Genomic DNA, 16311 nt, shown 5'->3' on the forward strand with positions numbered 1-16311 from the left:
CAAGTGCATGACAACAGTAAATAGCCTTTGTTTCTGTATAGCACTAAAGCAATAGAATTGGTGCAGTGAGTGCTACTCTTCTTAGACATAGAATGGGAGTTGTTCCTACTCTTTTTGGTTCTCTCCATTTGAGATACACTTGGCTATGTGTGACATGTAAATAAATGTATTTCATTTTCTAAGCTTAATATGTTGATATTTTTAGTGATGGGAGAGACCAGATGTAATGATTACATGATCTGATAGTAACGGTAGTTTGTAATGCCTATTAATTTTTTTTGCAGTATTTAGCATGAAAGTCAGGCCTCGTACATGTTATTCCAGGCAAATGCTCTATTATTGAGCTACAGCTTTAGATTCACAATATCTAATAATTTTTCTTTACTTCTTAATGCATTGCCAGGGGAAGAAAAAAACTACTCTTTCAACTATATTTAAAATAAAGACTCCTCTTTAATATTGAGGAGCATTTAATAATTTTCTAGGTCTTTCAACATTTATTATCACTTTTGATATGACGACAGTTTTATAAGAAAAACAGGATAACAGGATATCTTCTTTGATCAGCTATAAAGCAGTCAAGAGGATGATGATGTTTGAAAAGAAAGAGAAAACATTTTCATTCATTCTGAGAAGTAGATGAACTGGTATTATTCTTATAGTTGGAACTAATGGATATCAATTATTAAGCACTTATGTAGCAGCATTGTAGTAGGTATTCTGTATGATCACTAATTCTTACACTATTTTATCAAGGGGAGTATCACTGCCACCTTAAAAAAAAACAGAAAACAGAAAACTGAAGCTGAGAAATGTAGCATGTCTTGGTCAAAGCCACAAATGAAATCAGGTTTGCATGATTTTAAACGGTATGCTCTTTCCTTACTCAAAGATGTCTCAAAAAGAAAGTAGTGCTCATAAAGTTCAGTTTTTGGGCACTGGGGGAGGTAATGAATTTGCTAGAGTGCCTGGTTAATATGCAGGAAGCTTTGGGCTCCATCCTCAGCACCACATAAACTGGGTGTGGTGGACACATAAACAACCAGTTGTTGTGGGTGTGGGGGAAGGAAGGGAGAAAGAAGGGAGAGATGTTATTTCCAAATATACTATGCCAACTCATCTGTTCTGGATAGTTTTCATCAACTTGACACAAACTAGAGTCACCTGGGAAGAGAGAGCCTCAACTGAGGAATTACCTCCATCAGACCAACCTGTGGACATGTCTGTGGGGCATTTTCTTGATTGTTCATTGATGGAGGGCCTAGCTCACTATAAGCAAGCCATCTTTGGTATGGGATGTATAAGAAAGGTAACTGAATGTGAGCCTGGAGGTAAGGCCGTAAGCAGCATTCCTCCCTGGTCTCTTACTGTGTCAGGTTCTTGCCTTGAGTTCATGTCTTTGCTTCTGTTCCAAACGGTATACAACTAGTAACAGTAAATGAATTCCCCCCCCCCATGTTGCTTTTTAACCTTGGTGCTTATCACAGTGACAGAAAGCAAACTAGGACACAACATCCTTAACAAAAATATTTTATTGCTTTTATTTATTTTGTATGTGCATTTGGAGACACATACCATGATGGAGATTCAGAGGAGTACTTGTTGGGGGAAGTCTGTTCTTTCCTTTTACCCTGTGGGCTCCAAGGAACCAACTCCAGTCATCAGGCTTGGTTGCAAGTGCCTCTATTACTGAGGCATCTCTCTGGCCCTCTTGTATTTATGATTTGCATGAGAAGTGTTTTTTTTTTTTTAACAAAGTAGCTATTTTTAATGTGTGACTTGAAGTATAAACATTCCATTTTTTTGGAAACATTCATTTCATGCTTTAAGATTTGAGGATTTTATTATTAATTTTGTTATTTGGTGGTTTCATTCATATTCTGATTACTTTCTCCCTCTATCCTGTCTTTTTTTTTTTTTTTTTTTTTTGGTTTAGTCTAAGCAGTAGTTTTCTTTTTCTTTTTTTTTTTTTTTATTTTATTTTTCTTTTTAGTTACATTTTGTTAACTCTGTGTCCCAGCTGTATCCCGCACCCTCATTCCCTCCCCAACCCCACACTCCCTCCCTGGTCTCCTCCCTGTCCCTTTCCAAGTCCCCTGATAGGGGAGGACCTCCTCCCCTTTCATCTGACCCTGTTTTATCAGGTATCTTCAGGGCTGGCTGCAAAGTCCTCCTCTGTGGCCTAACAGACTGCTCCTCCCCTGGGGGGGGTGTCAAACAGCCTGCCCTTGAGATCCTGTTAGAAATAGTCCGTGTTCCCCTTACTTCCGAAAACTACTTGGTTACTGAGCTACCACAGGCCACATCCGAGCAGAAGTTCTAGGTTATATCCATAGATGGTCCTTGGTTGAGTGTCAGTCTCAGAAAAGACCCTGTGCCCAGATATATTTGGTCCTTGTAGAGCTCCTATCCTTTCCATATCATACTAACTTCCCTTCTTTCATATGATTCCCTGCACTCTGCCGAGGGTTTGGTTATGAGTCTTAGTGTCTGCTTTGAAACACTGCTAGGTAGAGTCTTTCAGATGCCTTTTGTGGTAGACTCCTGTCATAAGTTCAATGCACATCCCATTTGTCTTTCTAAATGAAGATTAATCACCTTCGCCTGTGTCCACTTTCTTGATTATCTTCTTTAGGTGTGTAGATTTCATTATGTTTATCATGTCTTGTAGGTCTATATAAGCGAGTATATACCAAGTTTGTCTTTCTCCTTCTGGGATACTTCACTCAGAATGATCTTTTCTAGATCCCACCACTTGCCTGCAAATTTCATGATTTCCTCCTTTTTGATTGCTGAGTAGTATTCCATTGTGTAAAAATACCACAATTTCTGTATCCATTCCTCCGTTGATGGACATCTGGGTTGTTTCCAAGTTCTGGCTATTACAAATAAAGCTGTTATGAACATGGTTGAACAAATGTCCTTGTTGTGTACTTGAGCAAATTTTGGGTATATACCTAGCAGTGGTATAGCTGGGTCTTGAGGTAGCACTACTCCTAGTTGTCTGAGAAAGCGCCAGATTGACTTCCAGAGTGGTTGAACCAGTTTACATTCCCACCAGCAATGGAGGAGGGTTCCCTTTTCTCCACAACCTCTCCAGCATGTGCTATCACTTGAGTTTTTCATCTTGGCCATTCTGATGGGTGTAAGGTGAAATCTCAGGGTCGTTTTGATTTGCATTTCCCTAATGGCTAATGAGGTTGAGCATTTCTTTAAGTGTTTCTCTGCCATTCGATGTTCCTCTTTCGAGAAGTCTCTGTTTAGCTCTGTTCCCCATTTTTTAAGTGGATTACTTGGTTTGTTGCTTTTCTGCTTCTTTAGTTCTTTATATATACTTGATATTAGCCCTCTGTCAGATAAAGGGTTGGTGAAGATTCTTTCCCAATCTGTAGGCTGTCTATTTGTTTTGATGACAGTGTCTTTTGCTTTACAGAAGGTTTTCAGTTTCATGAGGTCCCATTTATTGATTGTTGCTCTTAGAGCCTGTGCTGTTGGTGTTCTGTTCAGGAAGTTGTCTCCTGTGCCAATGAGTTCTAGGCTGTTTCCCACTTTTTTTTCCAGCTGATTTAGAGTATCTGGTTGTATGTTGAGGTCCTTGATCCACTTGGACTTTAGTTTTGTGCAGGGTGATAAATATGGATCTATTTTCATTTTTCTGCATGTAGACATCCAGTTGGTCCAGCACCATTTGTTGAAGGTGCTGTCTTTTTTCCATTGAATGGATTTGGCTTCTTTGTCAAATATTGAGTATTCATAGGTGTGTGGGTTTATTTCTGGGTCTTCTATGCGATTCCATTGATCCTCCTTTCTGTTTCTATGCCAATACCATGCAGTTTTTATTACTGTTGCCCTGTAGTACAGCTTGAGATCGGGAATGGAGATACCTCCAGATGATCTGTTGTTGTACAGGATCGTTTTGGAGATTCTGGGTTTTTTGTTTCTCCATATGAAGCTGAGAATCTTTTTTTCAAGGTCTGTAAAGAATTGAGTTGGTATTTTGATGGGAATTGCATTGAATCTGTAGATTGCTTTTGGCAGGATGGCCATTTTCACAATGTTAATCCTACCAATCCATGAGCACGGGAGATCTTTCCATCTTCTGAGATCTTCTTCAATTTCTTTCTTCAAAGACTTGAAGTTTTTCTCAAACAGGTCTTTCACTTGCTTAGTTAGAGTCACACCAAGGTACTTTATGTTATTAGTGGCTATTGTGAAGGGTGTTGTTTCCCTAATTTCTTTCTCAGCCTTTTTGTCTTTGGTATACAAGAGGGCTTCTGATTTTTTTGAGTTGATTTTGTATCCTGCCACTTTGCTGAAGGTGTTTATCAGCTGAAGAAGTTCTCTGGTTGAATCTTTGGGTTCGCTCATGTATACTATCATATCATCTGCAAATAGTGACACTTTGACCTCTTCCTTTCCGATTTGTATCCCCTTGATCTCATTTAGTTGTCTTATTGCTCTGGCTAGGACTTCAAGTACAATGTTAAAGAGATATGGAGAGAGTGGGCAGCCTTGTCTTGTCCCTGATTTCAGTGGGATTGATTTAAGTTTCTCTCCATTGAGTTTGATGTTCGCTATAGGCTTGCTGTATATTGCCTTTACTATCTTTAGGTATGTGCCTTTTATCCCTGATCTCTCCAAGACTTTAAACATAAATGGGTTTTGGACTTTGTCAAATGCTTTTTCAGCATCTAAGGAGATGATCATGTGGTTTTTCTCCTTCATTTTGTTTATGTGGTGGATTACATTGATGGATTTCCGTATGTTGAACCACCCTTGCATTCCTGGGATGAAGCCTACTTGGTCATGGTGTATGATATCTTTGATGTGTTCTTGGATTCGGTTTGCAAGTATTTTATTGAGTATTTTTGCATCAATGTTCATAAGAGAGATAGGTCTGAAGTTCTCTTTTTTTGTTGGATCTTTGTGTGGTTTAGGTATCAAAGTGACTGTGGCTTCATAGAATGAGTTTGGTAGTGTTCCTTCTGTTTCTATTTTATGGAATAGTTTGAGGAGAATTGGTGTTAGTACTTCTTTGAAGGTCTTGTAGAATTCTGCGCTGAAGCCATCTGGTCCAGGGCTTTTTTTGGAGGGGAGACTGTTAATGACTGCTTCAATTTCCTTGGGAGATATAGGACTATTCAGTCTTTCTACCTGATCTTGACTTAATTTTGGTAGATGGAATCTGTCAAGAAAGTTATCCATTTCATTTAGATTTTCAAATTTTTTGCCATATAGGCTTTTGTAGTATGACCTAATAATCGTTTGGATTTCCTCAGTGTCTGTAGTTATGTCCCCATTTTCCTGTCTGATTTTGCTGATTTGTATGGTTTCTCTCTGCTTTTTAGTTAGTTTGGCTAAGGGTTTGTCTATCTTGTTGATTTTCTCAAAGAACCAGCTTTTTGTTTCATTGATTCTTTGGATAATTTTATTTGTTTCTAATTGATTGATTTCTGCCCTTAATTTGATTATTTCCAGCCGTCTGCTCCTCTTGGGTGTATCTGCTTCTTTTTTTTTCTAGGTTTTTCAGTTGGGCCATTAAGTTGTTTGTATGTGATGTTACGGAATTCTTCTTGTAGGCACTTAGTGGTATAAATTTTCCTCTGAGCACTGCTTTCAATGTGTCCCATAAATTTGGGTATGTTGTACCTTCATTTTCATTGAATTCTAGAAAGTCTTTAATTTCTTTCTTTATTTCTTCCTTGACCCAGCTGTCATTGAGTAGTAAGTTGTTCAGTTTCCATGTGCGTGTTGGCTTTTTGTTGTTTCTGTTGTTGATGTCCAGCTTTAGTCCATGGTGGTCAGATAGTATACAAGGGATTATTTCAATCCTTTTGTATCTGTTGAGGCTTGCTTTGTGACCAACTATATGGTCTATTTTGGAGAAGGTTCCATGTGGTGCTGAAAAGAAGTTGTACTCTTTTGAGTTTGGGTGAAAAGATCTGTAGACATCTATTAGGTCCATTTGATTTAGGGATTCTGTGAGTGTTTTTATTTCCCTATTTGGTGTCTGTCTGGTTGATATGTCCCTTGATGAGAGTGGGGTGTTGAAGTCTCCCACTATTAAGGTATTAGGATCAATGTATGATTTAAGCTTTAATATTGTTTCATTTACGAATGTAGGTGCTCTTGTATTTGGGGCATAGATATTCAAAATTGTGATGTCCTCTTGTTGGATTTTTCCTTTGATGAGAATATAGTGGCCCTCCTTATCTTTTTTGATTAACTTGGGTTGAAAGTCTATTTTATTAGATATTAGGATGGCTACTCCAGCTTGTTTTCTGGAACCATTTGCTTGAAAAACATTTTTCCAGCCCTTTACTCTGAGGTAGTGTTTATCTTTGTTGCATAGGTGTGTTTCTTGGATGCAACAGAATGTTGGGTCCTGTTTCTGTAACCATTCTGTTAGCCTGTGTCTTTTTATTGGTGAGTTGAGTCCATTAATATTGATAGATAATATTGACCAATGCATGTTAGTTCCTTTTGTAATGGAGTCGATGATCTTACCTTGTTTCATTGCTTGTTTTCTTTTCCTTTTTGTTGGGATATTATCTGTACGCCCTGTTTTCTTGGGTGAATTCGTTTTCGTTGGATTGGAGTTTTCCTTCTAGTATCTTCTGTAGGGTTGGTTTGCTGTATAGATATTGCGTAAATTTAGTTTTGTCATGGAATATTTTGTTTTCTCCATCTATGTTGATTGAAAGCTTTGCAGGGTATAGTAGTCTCGGTTGACATTTGTGATCTCTTAGAGTCTCCATGATGCTTGCCCAGGCCCTTCTGGCTTTCATAGTTTCTGATGAGAAGTCTGGTGTGATTCTGATAGGTCTACCTTCATATGTTACTTGGCCTTTTTCCCTTGCTGCTTTTAATATCTTTTCTTTGTTCTGTAGATTTAGTGTTTTGACTATGATGTGACGTGATGTGTTTCTTTTCTGGTCTAGTCTATTTGGTGTTCTGTAGGCCTCTTGTATATTTATGGACATCTCTTTCTTTAAGTTGGGAAAATTTTCTTCTATGATTTTTTTGAAAATATTTTCTGGACCTTGGAGCCTGGAGTCTTCTTTTTCATCAATTCCTATTATTCTTAGATTTTGTCTTTTCATAGCATCCTTGATTTCTTGGATATTTTGTGATTGGAATTTTTCTGATTTTACTTTTTCTTTGAGAGAAGTATCAATTTCTGCAAGTGTATCTTCAGCTCCAGAGATTCTCTCTTCCATCTCTTGTATTCTGTTGGTGATGCTTACTTTTGTGGTTCCTGATCTTTTCTCCAAGTTCTCCAGCTCAAGAGTTTTCTCATTTTGTGTTTTCTTTATTGATTCTAATTCTGTTTTCATGCCTTGCACCATTTCTTTTATGTGTTTGAATTTGGATTCCTGTCTCTCTACGATGGACTCTATTTCTTTGTTCATTTCCTTTTTGTATGCCACTAATTTTTTCTCTACTTGTGCCTCTATTTGTTTGGCTATGTTTGCCTGTGTTTCTTTAAGGGTTTTGTCTATTTCTTCTTTCTTTACCTCCAGTTGACTGGCCAACTCTTTGAAAGATTTGTTCATTTCCTCCTTATGAGCCTCAAATAATTGAGCAAGCATGGCTTTAAGGTCATTTTCCTGTGCTTCTGATGAATTGGAGTATCCATCGATTTTGGGGTTTGCTGGTGAAGTCATGATGTCCTGATTTATGTTGGAAGTGTTCTTTCGCCTACCCCTGGCCATTGGCTTATCTGAGACCTTCCCTGTTTGTTTTTGGATTCTGCCGATCAGACTGGTACTGTCTCTCTCTCGAGTCTGGAGAATTCTTCAGGAAGTTGAGAGAGGTCCCGTGTCCTTAGCGTATGCTGAGGACTAGCTGTACCTGTGGGAGGAAAGTACGCAGGCGCAAACAGAGGCAAATGCAAGCATGCGTGCGTGTGTATATGTGTGTGTGTGTGTAAGTGGGTGTGGGCGTGTGTCTCGAGGGACAGAGTGATGGCTAATGTTGAACCCTTGAGTGTGTGGGAGGGGCTTTGCAATGTATATGTCGCAGGCGCTAGTGATGATTGCAGCGCAATTTCTGGCATTAACTGCCTTAACTCCTCAATTAGACCCTCAGAGCAGGAACTTCAATGTTCCAAGTGCCCCTCTGTTTCCCAAAGTGGGTATATGGGTGGGAGGGGGTTCGATGCCTGGCTTCTGTTTTAGAAGAACCCAGGATCAGTGGAGCTGCAGATTCTCAAGGGTGCACTCACTTACAGGCAGGACACTTGGCAGAGATCGGCGTATCTGGGCTCTCTGCTCTCTGGTTTGGCCCTGCTTCTTTGATGTGCTCCGCCAGTCCCGTGCTGCTATCACTGCCAGGTTATGAGGTCTTGCTGCAGCTGGAGATTTCAGGGTGGTCACGTCAGTGGGAATCGGGGTAACCAGCCTTTCTGTTCTCTGGTTTGGCCCTGGTTAGTCTTAAACTGGAGGGCTGATGTGCCCCGCCAGCTCAGTGCTGCTCCGCTGCCAGGTTAGAAAGTCCTGCTGTAACTGGAGACTGGGTTGCTAGTCCAGATGCTTTCTGGGAAGTCCTGGGGTCTCTTCACTGTGCTCTCCAAGCTTCGGAGGCCCAGCACCTGGTGTGTCTAGCTTGTATGGCGTTTCTGTCTGGTTTTGGTGAGTATATAGCGTATTCTCTGTCACTGTGGGATACCGTCAGTGATCATGATCCTGCGGAGCTAGTATGGCGTCTAGCAGACTCGGGCCCTGGAAGGATGGTGCAGCCTCCACGCGAATCTGGGGCTCCGAGACACAGTACTGCTGGCCTTTGCCGATAAAGGGCTTGGGGCTCAGCCTCAGTGGCTGCAGGCCCCAGGCAGTTAGGTCTGCGCTGAGAAAGGCGAGTCCGCTGTGCCGAGGAGGAGGGAGGTCTGGGGGAGGGGAGTGCCGAGAGATCAAAGGATCGTTTCTCACCTTCCCCAAACAAGTCCTTGGGTGACGGGAGACCAAGGTTTTCACCTCCTGCGATGTTCCCTGTTGTTTAGAAAGTCTCTCCGTTGTTTCCCTGGCTTCAGAAGTTCTTCCACTCATCAACTCAGAACTTTATCTCTTCCACAGCTTGGAAACTGTGTGTGCTAGTCGCCATCTTGGCTCCGCCCCTCCTCTATCCTGTCTTAACTTGTTCCTATCCTACCAGTCTTCCTTCCTCTCTACCTATCCCTCTCCCATAATCATGACTTTTGTTTGTTTAGGGACTCATTTAGCTTAACCATATCTTTGGTGTGACCATTGAATTGGAATTATCCTTCGTAGCCTGTGGAATCATCAGTGAATACACAACTGAAATCAATGATTCCGACTCTCCCTGAATCTATTTGTAGCATAAAGTTCATCAGTGAGGGGTAGGGCCACCCATAGTCTCTCCTCTATCCATGCCTGTCTGTTGATGGGCCCATTCTTATGCAGACCCAGTGTAGGTATCTGCAACTGCTGTGACTTCGTGATTGCAATGTCTGTGTGTTAACAATGTAGTTTATTTTTTAAAAGACAAAACCTGAAATTCAAGGAGAGAATCAAATTGCTATACTTACGAAAACTGAACATCCTCTCAGGAGTTACCACGAGGCTACCATGCGAAACACATTCTTTTCAGATTTCCTTTTTAAAAAGTCATATTTTTAAGCACATTAGGATCAAAATATAGCAAATTACCAAGTCAGTCTTTTTTCCTGCTCTTCTGGCAAACTATAACGATGTGTGGAATTTCATCTATAAAGATGACACTATGAACTTTCTGGCAGCAGGCCAGGACCATGACTTGTTTCGCTACAAGGATAACAGATATGTATGAAGTCACTTTCTTCTAGAATACCACCAGACAAAGCATGGGATGTTTTGACCAGTGGCTTAGAATATATAGAATTCAGTGTGGATGGACCCATAAACAACTGCTCTATTAAGCCACAGCACAAGGGTCATTAAAGAAACTGACTGTATAATGGAGACAGTGGTAGAATGCAGACAACTTTTACAAAGCTATGGCAAAGCATCCAAAGCTCTGTCTATATTTGTGACCACGTTAATGATATAGGATCTTTCTATGTCTTCTAAATTGAGAGTCTTGAACAACAAATGAATTATGATTAAGTATTGCCTTTATTTTCACGAGATTTCATTTATTAATTGTTGATATTAGAGCCTGAGCTGCTGGTGTTCTGTTAAGGAAGTTGTCTCCTGTGCCAATGAGTTCAAGTCTCTTCCCCACTTTTTCATCTAATAGATTTAGTGTATCTGGTTTTATGTTGAGGCCTTAGATCCTATTGAACCTGAGTTTGGTTCAGGGTGATGAATACGGATCATTTTGCATTTTTCTACATGTAGACATCTAGTTAGACAAGCACCTTTTGTGGAAGAGCTACCTTTTTTTCATTATGTTTTTGGCTCCTTTGTCAAAAATCACGTGTCTGTAGGTATAGGGGTTTATTTCTGGGTCTTTGATTTGATTCCATTGATCCACCAGTCTGTTTCTGTGCCAGTACCATGACGTTTTTATTACTAATGCTCTATAGTACAGCTTGAAATCAGGGATGGAGATATTTCCAGAAGTTCTTTTATTGTACAGGATTGTTTTAGCTATTCTGTTTTGTTTTTTTTTTTTCCATTTTGTTTTTGTAAGGCAAAGGACACTGTCAGTAGAACAAACCGGCAGCCTACAGATTAGGAAAAGATCTTCAACCCTACATCTGACAAAGGGCTAATATACAAAATATAAAAAGAATTCAAGAAATTAAATACCAACAAACCAAATAATCCAATTTAAAAATGGAGTACAGAGCCAAACAGAAAATTCTCAACAAAGGAGATTTGAATGACTGAGAAGTACTTAAGGAAATGCTCAATGTCCTTAGTCATCAGGGAAATGCAAATCAAAATGACTCTGAGATTCCATTTTACACCCATTAGAATGGCTAAGGTAAAAAACTCAAGTGGCAACACATGCTGGAGAGGATGTGGAGAAAGGGGAACCCTCCTCCATTGCTGGTGGGAGTGCAAATTTGTACAACCACTTTGGAAATCAATCTGGCATTTTCTCAGACAACTGGGAATAGCTGTACCTCAGGACCTAGCTATACTACTCCTGGGTATATACCCAAAAGATGCTTTACCATAGAACAAGAACATTTGATCAACTATGTTTATAGCAGCTTTATTCATAATAGCCAGGAACTGGAAACAACTTAGACATCCTTCAACTGAGGAATGGATACAGAAATTGTGGTACATTTATACAATGGACTACTACTCAGCTATTAAAAATAGGGAAACTATGAAAATTTCAGGCAAATGGATGGAACTAGAAAAGATCATTCTGAGTGAGGTAACTCAGACCTGGAAAGACACATTTGGTATGTAATTACTAATAAGCGGATTTTATTCATATAGTACAGGATAAGGATACTACAGTTCATAGAGCCAAAGAAGTAATTCACAGACCTAAAGAAGTAATAAGGAGGACCCAAGGGAGGATGCTTAATTCTCACTCAGAAGGAGAAACAACAGGCAGTAGAAGTGGATGAAGAGAGGGAACAGGAAGGAGAGTGAGTAGGGAGGGAAAGAAGAGTGGGGGTCAGATGTGGGGAGAATGGACCTGGAGACCAGAGAGCTTGGAAAGAAAAGAGAAACCAAAGGAGGGCATCTCTGAGACAAGCTGGAGACCTATAACAAAGGTAAGCTTGTAAGATTTGCTTTTCTATAGACTGAAGGTTCCAGAACTGAAAAACCATGTTTTCTTCAGTTTGATGTACCTGGGAGTACTATGATAACACATTAGGTATTTAATATATGATATTAATATGGTATAATTAATATGATAACATAGTAGGTATTTAATCAATTTCAGGTTTGTTCTCTCTTTCTCATTCATTTTTGTTTGGTATTTTCTATGTCTTCATCTGGGTTCATCCTGAACTTTTATATGTTAACTTCTCTATAAAACAACTGTCACCAATGTTTTCAACATCTTTCTCACTGAATTCAGCCAGATGGATGAGCACACTCTTTTCACTGGGTTTACTAAATTGTTAAGATAAACTCAGAGCTGCTAACAGCTATTTTTGCCATTTCATAGATAGAACGTGCCTGAAGAAGGAGGCCAGTAAAAAAGAAAGCATAGATGAAAAGGTCCTGATGACATCATTTAAGCCCTAAGGTTAAAAGTAATGTTCAAAGCCAGCTTCATTGAGGTCTTTTCAGTCAAATGAGCCAATAAATCCCCCTCGTTTTCTTTAAAAACATTATAAGCCAGTTTAGACCAATTGAAATTAAGAGAGTTCTAACACTAGTGATCTCTGCATCTGTAGTTCCAGCCTTCATATCGTTCCCGAGCTTCAGAGGCCTATTTCAAGACTACTTCTCAGTTTTTCTCTCCGATTTCTCAGAGGTGACTGGAACTCCCACCTGTCTCAAACCACACATCTTCCTCACCTGGTCATTATCTCAGCACCTTGCCAGAAACCTGGGTGGCTTCCTTGCCATCTTTGTCTTCTTTCAATCGCATGGCCAGTCTCTCATGTCTACGAACTGAATCTGCCCGCAAGGCTCCGTTGCGGCTCCTCTTCTTTATTCACTCTCAGCCCTCTCTGTGGTGATATAGCAGCACCCCGCTGAGGCCTTTCTGTTTGTGTGCCCCATTTCAGTCCATTTTCTTTTTACTTGATCCACTTTTAATTAAGTTTCTACCTAACATTGTAGTATATATGTTCATTGTAATTGAAATAACACAGAGCCGCATAATCACTTCGTAGTCTATTTCATTTTCACCCAACCCCTTTCAACCTGAAATTATCAGTATTTTCTGTTTAATGCCGCTTCCTTCTACGACCGTTTTTTTTTACGTGAACATTTTGATGGATTAAAATATTCTCCTTTTTTTTTCTGAAAATAGAAACATATACACATAACTCTGGAATTTGCTTTTTAAAAAAGTCCAGTAGTAGAAAGAACACTGTGAGTCTTTCAGCTCCACATATAGAACTCTAACCCATTCATTTTAATAGTTGTGAGACAGTCAATAGTATGGCTATATCATAATGGAATCATTTCCTGATTTACTATAGCTATTAAAAATTCTTCCTTTTGCTGCTGAGACATCATTGTATTCAAGACCTGTCCACTATTATCCTCATTTTTGAGTTCTAGGCCAATTTATTCTGATGCTTAATTTCATTGATAGACAAAGTGCTTGTAACAATCTATATTTTCTCTACCAAAACATATTTTCCATCTCTTAATTAGTATATGTTATTATATTATGAAGATGTAGCCAATATGTTTAGCTCTAGGAAGAAAAGTGACATGCCATGCCTGCTTTAATTTTTTAATTAAATTTTATTTAATTTTAAAACTATTGGAGGTGCAAGCTAACAAACGAAAAGATAGAAAAATATGGACATTAAGTCAGATTCCTCCTACATTTGCTGCAAATCTTGATTTTCATTCCCAGAAATAACCACTATTATATCCCAGATTTTCACATTTTAACCAGTTTCTAAGTAATGGACATTTAGGTGATTTTCAGTCCTGTATATTACAAATAGTACAGCAAAGAACATCTTTGTTGAGAAATGATTTTCTATGTGTGAGTATATCTAGAAATAGATCTAGTGGACCTGCTGGATCAGATTATATGCATTTAGAATTTAAAGACACAAGGCATATAATCTATTCTTGGCATTGATCTTGTGCTTCTCCATTGCCTTTAGGAATTTCTAAGCTCCATAAAATGGATTCCAAAGTCCTGAATGATCTATTCATATTAGACAGCTCATTTATCATCACTTCCCCTTTATAGCCCTATACTCAACTCATACAAACTTCTTTTTACTCATTTTTAAAGAAATAGGGCTGTTTTATTTTTGGAGAATTTTGTACATGAGCATTACATGTACATCACACCTAAACCCCCATCTCTCCTTCAGCAACTCCCTCTCAAATTCATGATCTTTTCTTTATTATCATTACATGTACACACACACACACACACACACACACACACACACACACACACGAATATATAACCTACTGAGTACATTTAGCTTTTCTTGTATGAGTATGTGTCTAGGCTAAGAAGACCCCCCCCCAACAGTATATGCTATTACTGTTGCCCTTGGTTGCCTTTCAGAATTTGATGGGCTCAACTGCTAAAGACAAGATGCACTTTAGATACAAACTTTCAGGAATCAAGCTGGAACTGACTTGGAAGCTTCTTCCCTGAGAAGTGGCTTTGACAATATCAGGAGGTGCTACAAAAGCTGCTAATGAAGAAAAGCAAATAATAATCCCCCTGGTAAAGCTTATGAACCTTAATAATTCCCTCTGTATAGCTTATGAAGCACAACAATGACTGGACTCACAAGATATCCACAATGGTGAAATAGTCACACTTTTATCTTAGGGATAACCAACAGCTCTCTTATCAGACTTAAGACCTGCTCAACAGGAAGGAGTTCATGCCTGATACTGTAAATCTAGCTAACTACTCATAACGGGAAAGATGACAGACCCAGAGAACTTATTACTACCAGTGTCCTAGACCAATATAATTCTTTGTGCCCACAGATAAGTTTAACTCTTGCCTCTCATCAAAGACGTTTCTTTTTGTAGTAGGTGAAGACTATTACAGAGATACAAAAGTGGTCAAAATTCAGAAAGTAAGTGATTGTGGGGTACCCAACACCAACTGTTACATCTGCAGCGCAGCCCCTAAAGCCTAAAGCTCAGGGAAAATCATGGAAGAGATGGGTGGACAAACTGTAAGTGACAGAGGCCTGGGGCATTATTGATAGATCATGGTCCCTGGACATGACAGGGAAAACATACTCATGAACTTTCAACAATATGGTTGTCCAAACAAGACCAGCATAATGGCATGTCAATGCCAGTAGGGGAAATTTCACATGGTCCTACAACTAAATGAAGAAATACAGAAGGTCAACAGCTAGAGAGGGGGCAGGTGAGAGAGAGCGGGAGAGACGGAGGGAGAGAGAAAGACAGAGAGAGTGAGAGATAGAGAGAGAGAGAGAACTGGTTGCCTCTAGTGACAAACACCCACAGAGGTATCCAATATCCAAATTAGGGAAAGGTACAACAAAGAATGAAAACTATAGGCTAATATTCCTCATGAACATTGTTTTGCAAAAATCTTCAATTAACATACTTGCAAGTTGCACATAGGCATATATCAAAAAGGTCATCCACCATAATAAAGTTGGGTTTATCTCAGAGATGCAGGGATGGTTCAATATATGTCAATAAATGTAGTAAATGATATAAATGGCCTTAAAGACAAAAACTACCTTATTTTTTCCATAGGTGCAGAAACAGTCTTTGATAAAATTCAACATGCCTTGATGATAAAATTCAACATACCCAAGAAGGTTGAATTAGAGGGAACATACTTCAACATAATAAAGGCTATCTTAACAGAGCCACAGCCAACATTATTTTTTTCAGTTTCTTCAATGATTCAAGTTCCCTACTTACTCAAAGCTTCTTAACATTTATATTCTTTCTACTGGGTTCACTCTTCCCTCAAGTCTTCATTTGGCTACCTTTGGCATTTTTCAGATTGTAGCTCAGGTAGGACACCTTCCCTGACTTCCTAAATTTAGATTAGGTATCAGTGTGCTTAATAACACCCTATGCTTACCTCATTGTGCCACTTAATACACTACATTATAATCATCTACTGTGAATTTGGTGAAGGGGATTGAAGGGCTAATCTTATCCACCACTATGTCCCTAGTACCCACAGCAGTGTTCAATAAACACTGTACTTAACAAACATTCATTAAATTGACCAACGACAACAACACCACAATATAGAAGTTTTGTAACTTCTCAGGCCAGAGAGGACCAGAAGTAGAATCCAAAGCAAGGCAGGGTGAGCTAACAGATGCCTTCTGCCTACAAATCTACATCTGTTTACGATATTTTGAGGAGCTATAGAGAAACACTTCACCACTTAGCTGACATATTAACATTCTTATCCTTCACTTCTTGAAGCCATTTGCATGCTCTTATTCCTTAGTGAGTCTCTTCATGGATGCTAATGAAAAGGCTCATTGGCCATCCAAATAGAAATTTTGAGTGTTTAATCGTTCAGACACCATCTAATTGGTTAAAACTAGCCTGGACATTATTAAAATATAGATTAAAATAGAAATCAGGAGGAATTAGAACTGTATCAGAAATGGAAGGAAATAGACTTTCTGTTATAGTAATTTGGCATCTTTTTCATATCCCCATATATTTGAAGAATCTGATAAATTCTCATCAGGAACAGTACTTACCTCAC

At 39.1% G+C, this 16311-nt stretch overlaps 1 protein-coding gene across 4 annotated transcripts in view; it reads right to left on the reverse strand.

The window, feature by feature from the left end:
- Eda (ectodysplasin A) overlaps positions 1–16311 on the reverse strand; it is a 435364-nt gene that overhangs the window by 88204 nt on the left and 330849 nt on the right. The window lies entirely within an intron of this gene.

The sequence above is a fragment of the Psammomys obesus genome, unplaced genomic scaffold, assembly GCF_907164565.1.
Source record: "Psammomys obesus unplaced genomic scaffold, mPsaObe1.curated_primary_1811, whole genome shotgun sequence".
Taxonomy (NCBI): domain Eukaryota; kingdom Metazoa; phylum Chordata; class Mammalia; order Rodentia; family Muridae; genus Psammomys; species Psammomys obesus.